The sequence below is a fragment of the Etheostoma spectabile genome, chromosome 18 (assembly GCF_008692095.1).
Source record: "Etheostoma spectabile isolate EspeVRDwgs_2016 chromosome 18, UIUC_Espe_1.0, whole genome shotgun sequence".
Classification (NCBI taxonomy): Eukaryota; Metazoa; Chordata; class Actinopteri; order Perciformes; family Percidae; genus Etheostoma; species Etheostoma spectabile.
In genome coordinates, this window is record NC_045750.1 from 22737569 (window position 1) to 22747295 (window position 9727).

The window sequence follows — 9727 nt, forward strand, 5'->3', positions numbered from 1 at the left end:
GGGGGGGGGGGGGGTTGTCGCTAAGGGTAACCTGTCTGGGATCAAGACTCTATCCTCCACCTTGCTTGCAGAGGTGTCAGAGATGAAGGTAGAGGGAAAGGAATGAGAAGAGAGAGATGAAAGCATGAAAGTGGACATGCAGAAGATAAGCTATGAGGTGAGATGGAAGGAGAGAACTGGAGAAGGATGATTAACTGAGAATAGAGTGCAGCATTAGGCACCCCGGTCCTAACCACACTCCTTTTTCTTCTTCTTTCCATCTCGCTCTGTGTTTTCATTTTCATTTTATTTTGATTTGAGATTGATTTAGCTTCAAATCCAGCAAATCTCTATGATAATATCAACCTGTGGGTCTCCCTCCCACTATAAACACTGAAGACACCGATTGCTGCTGTTTAAATTTGCACTGTTTGTAGGGTAATTGCTCCAACTACGACATATTTGGTGAGAAGATAAAGTGAATCTCCAGTTTCTACAAACACAGTTATAATGAAGGTTATTAGTGGGGCTTGTGAAAATGTGTAGAAAAACAATACCTGTACAATCATTTTAAACCAAACAGATTTCTCATTTTCCAGCAGTGATGGAGTACAAGCGTTGTCTTTGGGAATTACTGGAATTGTTGGGTCTTTGTAAATTATAGAGGGTGTACTTCCCACACCACTACATGCATTTTACACGTGTAATTACTTCTCTGACATATAAATATATAATAAGTTCATAAAAATATGATTAATGATTTAACCAGTGGTTTCCAAACTTTTTTTTGAGGTATTAGCAGCACCAAAGAGACAGTAGGGAGCCCCTGGACTAAACTAACTGTATAAAAGTAGTTCAGTAGTTTCACTTCTACAACAGTACAATACTGTCAAAATGCATTAGTATTGACAATCTAATAATCTCATGCATAATACTATATCAGATACAGTTGACTTTTTTGCAGAACCAGTATTTATTCTTTTGATACTTTCAGCACATTTGCTTAATTATACTTCTGTACTTTTTCTTAAAACTTTAGTGCGTAACTTTTTGATATTAATGAATGTTGCTAAAATGCTAATTAAGAGTATTAACTCCACACAACTCTCTCTGTATTTCTCAGTATGGCTGTGTTCAGAAAATCGTGCCATCTGGCGACTTTTGCGCAGAAAACTGAGCAAAGATAATTACCTCTTCTGAAGACTCCATGTTTTTTAAATCCTCCGTGTCCTCCTTGGCTACAAGCAAGCTACTGGCGCGCAATCACGGAAGGCTTGTATCATGTGGATGTGCTGACAGTTTCAATTCCATTACAAGATATTAGAAATTACGCACTTTAGCTTCAAGTATGATTTTAAATGCAGGATGTTTACTCATGACACAGCATTGTTTTTACATTTATGTATTGGAACATTCAATGTCAAGCATGTGTGTTTCCTGGAGCCCTCTTTCTGTGCGCTGCGCTGCGACTTCAGGCAGATATAACGTAATGAATGAGTGAATACCTGAATGGGCATAATGCAGCAGCGGAGTCAAAACTATCCTGCTGCGATGGCTCAGAAGCCACACTGGGCAACATATGCCATCTTTGTGTGCATGGCTGTCATGTCAGCTTGATACTGGTCAACAGTCCAAGTCTCACTTTGCATTTCATTCATTTTAAATTCATGACCACATCGGACGCATTAGAGCTGTGTTAGATCAACCAGAACTGAACCAAACTCCCTGGAATACATTAAAAGATGATGAGCTCTGACGATTGATTAAAAACATTTGAGAAGCAACAGTTTGACTGATGGTTGAGCTGTCCTTATAACATTATGGAGCGACATTGTACTGAAGTTACAAGCGGGGGATGAATACAGGGTTGTATAAATGAGATAAGATGATTGTCTTTAGCGAAAAATAAAATTTGGGAGTGGATACACCAGGTTTTTCTGAGATAAGTCAGCCCATCAGACCCCCTGCTGCTAAGCAGCGTGGGTCGTCTCAGCAGCTGTCTGAATGTGTCACTGCCGTTTAGAGTTACTTTCATGCGTGTTTTGAGACTGGGAGGTGATATGGACAGAGGGCAACTAAGGGAAAAAGAAATACAGCAAGAACAAACAAACTAAACAAAAGTGGCTGCGTTCAGGAGCAGGAAATATGGAGACAGAGAAAAGGGGAGAACTGAAATGGAGACATGAATAGCGGGCACCTAAAATGGCTGAATAAACAGGAGGAAATCTAGGTCGGACTGTCTCTCCCACTTTAAGGAACGTTGAGGCAAGTGCTCTACTTCCTGAATGCTTTGGACACTTTCAGGGCAAACTGAGTTCCCTCTATACATCTGGATGTTAAAAAAAAAATATGTGGCCTGTCGAAAAAAAGATCATTAAGTATTATATACAGTATATCAACACAAAATACAAAATAATAGAACATTTCCATTCATGTCTACTTACATCCTTCCTGCGCTTGTCCATCTTTGTCAATTATTCTGCGTAATTATGTTTCCCTCGCTGTTTCGAAAAGGCATTATTTTTCATTAAATTAATTGGCCCAAAAGTAATAAAGCACCAGTCTTTTTTTTAAAGGCAATTTTCATTTCCATAATATGAAACTGCTAAAAGATAAGTGCATATCAAAGGCTCAGTAGATAGCACTCATAGCTGCTCTCCTCTCTCACAATCAACAGGGCTGCCTGCAGAGAGGAGGCATGAAATTTAGGTGATTGGAATGTAAGGGGATGCCAATGTAATTCTGAGAAACGCCATCAATATTAATCAGAGACTTCAGATGTTAGACTTTGCCGATGCCTTCTTGCATGTTAGGAACCGTACAGGCTTGCTGATATGCGTTGCCTTTCCGTGAGCATGTCAGAGTGTGCGATCAAAGAAGCCGATGCGTTTATTTACCATGCTTTTATTTGGCTAATCATTTCTTATTGCACGAGTGGGAAAATTGTGATGTTGCCGACGGATGTGAGAGTCGTGTGCGAGAACATGCCAAATCCTGTCTGCACATGCATGCATTTTCCCCACGTAGTAACAACGTTGAAGAGAAACATGGATCTAGATAGGTGTGTTGACACTTATATATCTTTATCATTTTCTATTCAGTGATAACTCCATAGAAGTTCACAGAGGGCAGAGAATAGCGGGCCAGAGAAAGTGACAAATATATTGTCTATCTTGCAAGACAGTGGGAGGTTGTTTTTAAATGTCACAGTGACTCACAAGGTCCGTCCCAGGTCAGCGTGTGCCGCCGCTTCTCAACAAAACTGCAGGAGACTCATTGCTGTGTCTCACACACACACACACACACACACACACACACACACACACACACACACACACACACACACACACACACACACACACAATCTGCCATCTTAACTGCTGGAAAGTTTTCAGAAGCATTGACTTCATACATCAGGATGTCACATTTGTGTCAGAGAAGGTAAACTCTATGGCTATCCTGATCTGTAATAGGTTTCTTTTTAAACACAAAGCCACATTTTATTAAGGCCATCCTTCAAGCGTCCCTTCACAGTTTGACCAATGTTTTCATTTTTTAAAAGACTAAGCTGCAGAAAAAGACAATGCGCGGCGCAGCCGGACAAAAAACATAACTGCAGAGGTTATCAAAGGCAATTTTCCCTTCCCCTACGTCGAATTCCAAAGGAATTAGGGGAGATCGAAAGCTTGTTCATGCATGGACTCTGGTGTGCGTAATCTCAATCAAAAGCCAGGAAAAAAAAAAATACTGAGACGAACAGCTCAGATGGCTACTCGCTCTGTTTAAGACCTAAACAATCTTAAACCGAGCGAAAGGAAAGATTTAGAGAAAAGAGAATGAAAACAACACCTCCTGCTGCTTCCTTCTCCATCTGTGTTCACCACAGTGGAGCAAACATTACTCTACTCACTCTTTTTCTTTTCACCTCCCAGCTCCCCTGCCCACCCACCTCCATCTTCTTTTTCTTCTTTCACCAAAGCTGTGTGGAAACAAACGTAGGTGCTGCATCTTTCTCTCTGCCTGATGCTGTGGTGACTCTGGGCCAAGTGGCAGAAGATGTACTTAGATCTTTTTCTAACTATAAAGTAGCAAAAAATGAAAATACTCAAGTAAATGTCCCTAATTACTTCCCGCCACTGGTGGGCGTCTGTCATTCTGGGCCCGCTGTCGGGTGAGTTTATCTGTCACAGAAGGTGTCCTTACACCACCGCCCCTGAAGGGAGATTAGACACACTGCGCTGCCTCTCTCTACCTCTTTCTATCTGTTTTTCCTCTCTCTCCATATATCTAGCCCATTTCTGCTGCTTTCTCTTCCTATCAACATTCCCTCTCTTCGAGCCATCACTGTCTCTGTCCTCTGTGTCACTCTCTACCTCTCCCTCCCCTTCATGCCCGCCCTTTGCCAGTGTGCGCTCCACTGAACCAGGACTGTGAACAGGTTACAGTAGTCAAGAGGGGGGGGGGTCCACCAGGTTCAGCCATGCGAGGCACAGATGGGCCTCCTTATCCGTTCAGCAAGACTGTTGACACAGGTTATAGCCCCCCCCCCCCCCCCCCCCCCCCCCCCCCCCCCACGCTGAATTTGACAGCCAAGCTTGGGAAATAATGTCAATGATACTTTGTGTAATGTCGAAAAATACATGGCTGCCACCACAAATGGCAAAACCCCACAGTAGCCATACAATAACTACAGAGTCTTTGGGCACAAGAAGCTCAAATAAATAAAAGCCAAAACAAGGTTTAATCTCCTCTTTGCCAGCACTGCAGTAGACATTTTTCATAGTGAATTTTATAATTAGAGTGTTATCCAACTTGTGCCATCCCCCGAGTGGCAGCATTGGCACACAAGAGGAGAAGGTCCCTTAGAGGCTTTTCCGAGCGAAAGGCATATGTAATGAGTCATGAGGTCCCTCTTTGCTCCACATGACATTAATTGCTGTACAGACAGAAGCCTGCTGGAAAACTGCCAACGCATGTGCATGTGCAAAACAGCAACAAGTCTTTTTCTTTCTTCTTTTTTTAAGTGTGCAACTGCATCGTGTGCATGTGAAGAATGATGATTTATCAACGAACATACGAGTCTTATCAGGAAGAGAGAAAATATGATGAGTACTGTATTATTAAGTGAAATCTGCAAAGTTTATGAGCGGGTTATAAAATGAAAGAAGGACGTCTGCCTTTTCTTTCTCGTCTTTGGTCAGTCTGGAATGCTCTAGCAAGATCGGAATAAATTAAAGATAATGTGGGTAGAATGAATTGACTATGTGCCTTCAGCCTTCAAACCAACTTCATCAAAGGGGTCTTGTGAAATTCAGAGGGGATGGAGGGAGGGCAGGTTACGGTGGGTCAAGAGAGCTATGCTTTCACCCATGTCCAAAGTCTTAACATCTGTCACCTTTGTGCTGACTCATACTGTCATGGCCGTTGGCTTAGATCTTCCAGAGGGTAGGACAGAGGGCTGGTTATCAGGCAACGACCCATTTTACACACACAGCTTCCCACACTACCGCTGACTATACTTACTTGATGAGCCCTCATCCTAATCTCACTCTTTATATATAACAGAACATTATACAACATTAAAGGAAATGATCTATGATGTTCTATTTTTTTTGGTAACACTTTAGCACTCCAGTGATTTAGTATTGTACTTCCGTAAAGTTTAATTTCCCATAAGGTAACCGATAATATCTACTGCCTGGTCTAATGCCTTTCTAATTTATTTATTCATTTTGAATCAATTACTGTACTATACTGTTTTATGGATTGATATTCTTACCAACCAATGGCACTTTGAGGATCATCATTCATTTTTTTTATGTTTGCAAATACATGAAGGAATGACAATAAAGGTAATCTGGGAAAAGCAGTGACGTAAAAAGGTGACTGTTGGTTTGCAATGTAACTGCCTTTCCAGTGAAAGTTTCTTTGAAAGAACTCCAAAAAAATTGCGAAACTGACAGGAATCCATTCAAAGCCATGTAGACAAATATTCATGCATTCATTCAATGCTTGCCTAAAATGTAAAACTATCCAGATGGACACATTTTACATCTTTGCATATTCAGCTGAGCTGCACTGAAGCCCACGCACAGTTGAACTGTTTCCATTTTCCCATTAAACAGTATGAAAACACCTTTTAAAGAGTCTTCCTAAGAAATTACATAATATATTAGTACATGTCTAATTAGAAGGAAATGATGGGCCCTGTAAAATAGTTTTAAATCTTTCTTCTGTTGAGAATGAACCCAAGTCAGACAACAAGACGTTACTCTGAAATAAAGTGCATGGAAATTTAACAGCAGAAAACTAAGGAAAATAATTACCAGAAAACTGAAAGGATCACGTATTGATTGCAAATGATCTTGTAGCTCAAAGTAGGAACTGCAGTATAATAATAATTATTATTATTATTATAAAAATAATAGGAGAAGATTCTTATTTCCATTTTCCTTGGCTTCAACCTTTAAAGTGACCCCTTTCAAAAACTATTTACTAGACAGAAACAACACATGCATACACGTCTCACGAGCCAGCTTTGACCTGACAGGAAATGTGTGTGTGTGTGTGTGTGTGTGTGTGTGTGTGTGTGTGTGTGTGTGTGTGTGTGGGGTTGGGCACAGAAGGAGTGTTTTGCAGAACTGGAGCTCACACTAAAAATAGAAATATATGTTGCTTTTTTTCCCCACACAGACAGAGGAAATGGCTGAGGGCAATAGAGGAGCAGAACAAGAAATGTGGAGATGGAAGACTTGGCTGTCATGTCCTTGGCCCCCTGCCCCACTGCCTGCCCAGAATGTTTGAGGATCAATACGACTTCCTAGATACACTCGTAAACCTTTAGTGATTAAGTGCTTATAATAATTCTATATACGAGCCATTCAGTAGGAAATCTTTTTTATCCCTATAGATTGTTTTTCTGATCCAAGTTTCATAAAAAAAGTGATATAGTGCTTTGTCTCCTTGTCAATAGAGCTTTGTCATGGTGAGAGTCAATAATGGGAGGATTAAATAAATACAAACTCAAAAAAATGCACAGGTACTCACTTTCCCATTTCCCTCCATCTGTGAAAGAGCTTTGCACTCAAATTTGATCCCCCTACTTTTTTTTGTATCAGCGAAAGAGAGAGAGAGAGAGAGAGAGAGAGAGAGAGAGAGAAAACAACATCTTTCTGTTGCTTAATCCTCCATGAATACATTTGCAGTGTGTACATAAGTGTATATACGTGTGTGTGTTTGTGAAAAAGCCAATCTGCCACACCGCTATTGAAAGTGGAAGATTTAGTTTTGCCTTCTTTCCGCTAGATTTATTTTCTAATGTTGACGTTTATCACTTGAGCATGCCCACAATTCATCCCCCCCCCCCTTTCTTGTCAATAATCCAAAATGGGAGTCAATTTCCTAAAATTGGAATTTGTCTTTTTTTTGGGGGGGGGGGGTTTACTCTCACTCTCACTCTCCATCTCGATCTTTTTGTCCTGTGGCGGCTCAGGTGAGAGAGTAGCACAGTGGCTGTAACAGGGTAACGCCGAGCCTCGCGGAGGGATTAAGGAGTGTCTTTGGAACTGAGATAGCACCTAGTCTTGTGTTGGAGATGCACCTCAATCGATTCCAAATCCCACTGATCTTTCATTAGGTGGCTCGTCACAAGCTGTCCCGCTCATCACTCAAACACACATAGCGGAGCTCCTGGAGCTGGGTAAATAGAGGAAATTATAAAAAATAACACTGATGAAGACTGAAGTGAGGTGCTTTGATCTCAAGAGAGCATCCATCACCATCTAAGAAAAACGTAGCTACTTAATGACAGAGCTAGGAGTTGTTAGGACCGGTGTTGGGCGGTATTCTGCCTCTCCACTGATTCAATAACTTGATATCTGTTGATAGAACCAGCCCAACATGTAATTGTTTGGTACAGATTTGAAAAAAAGATCTAATGAATTAATTCCTGATCTTAAAAGGTGTCTGTATACATTGATTTTCCTAGCTAAGCTAACCGGTGGTCTCTTTCTTCTCAAGTGACTAAGTGAATACAATTATTTTCCAAAATGTCAGATTATATTTTCACACATAAATTTGGTAGCATTACACTGCTGGCATGCACATCCAGCATGTGTATTTAGAATAGGTTTTCTTCCACATCCACAATATTCACTAATGGTCTCCTATAACTTCATTTATCCAAACTTGTTTTAACTTATTTCACTTCTGCACTCCTCGTGCTTTCCAATAACTCCAAAATAACAAACTCCAGCTCAGAGTTGGTGGTTGGAGGAGCCCGCAGCTTCATTGTGACGACCTAGGTATTGATGGACACTAAATATATCCAAAATGTGTAGTTTTCTAATTTCTACGTGTGTTAAATACAGACAATGTGACAGGTGTGTGTGGCAGCTTTGAAAGAAACAAACCATAAAGTATTATGACTTACTATTTCTGCGGTTGAGTAGTTAGTAAAGTAATGTAAGTGCTTGTTAATGTGTAATAATACAGAAGCAAATTGCTGCCACAGCTAGAAAAAAATGGATCAGTAATTAAAACGTGAAAAGTTGATAGTAATAAAATGATACTTTTCACGTTCTAACAATATATACCTTCTTATTATCACTACATAAAAACATATCTAAGTTCTAACAATATATTACATATCTTATTATAACGTGAAACTTTTTACATTAAAACATAACTTAGCATACTGGAATAACATGACGCGCATATTTGAATGAGTTAAGCGGACAGATGAGATTTATTTTTGAGTATGGCTTATTTACACCATTTGATTAAGTTCTTCATGCTTGGGTTGAGACGTGGTTCTGCTGTTATTGACCAAGGTGTGTGAGATAAGACCATTAATAAATCTACTCATGGCATATTTGATTTGATTTGATTTCATTCATTCATTCTCCACACGGAACCTCACATTGTTTCTCAGTAAACAAAAGCAAATGGCTTATTATACAGGATGACATCATTGAACGTTCAGGTGCAGGAAGCTAGGTCGGCCCAATATTTGATTTGATTTATGCCTTTCTTTCACTGGTTGGAGTTAATGAGCGCTCCATGCAGCGGTAATATTGTGATGGTAATGAGGCTTAACAACCGGTTCACATTTTCCTGATGTGTTTTTTTTTTCTTTTTTTCACTGGTGGTCTGAGGTGTGGTGAAGACCTGTGCTGGAATTGGACCAAAAAAGGTGCCAGTACCCTAATTCAGCGGTTTCATGCCATGACCATTGCATGTATCTTGGATATATTTATATTCATATTCACTCGTATAAAGTATCTTCTAGGGGTGAACACATATTGTCGACTATTTGATTTTAGGAGCCTGATTCGACTATCAATCTCAAAGTCAAATCGTCGTCTGAAAATGTGGTTATGAAACATAGGATCATTCCTTTCGGTTGTAAGGGGGTGCAAAATGTCTGATTTACATTTAATTGCTTGGTTTCCCCCAATAAATCATGATATTAGCCAATTTTGGTCTAAATATCAGCATATTAATAATACAGGTAATAATAATTAGAAGTGAGGGTACTCATGTAGACAAAATTCAAAAGTGCTGGCCCATTTCAGGCACTGGTGAAGCCGAAAATAGTCAGACGCTGATGTGGTTTTTTAGTGGCATGGCATTAAGATGCTTCCGTAGTAATAAGGAATGAGTGATTGATTACACTTTTTTCAGTAGCTTACCAAACACACTCTACCCTTGGAATAATATTCTCAAACTTCTAATGACATGATAGATA

The 9727-nt window shown here is 40.0% G+C and overlaps 1 protein-coding gene across 1 annotated transcript in view; it reads right to left on the reverse strand.

Moving 5' to 3' along the window:
* nrxn3b (neurexin 3b) overlaps window positions 1-9727 on the reverse strand; it is a 324175-nt gene that overhangs the window by 53986 nt on the left and 260462 nt on the right. The window lies entirely within an intron of this gene.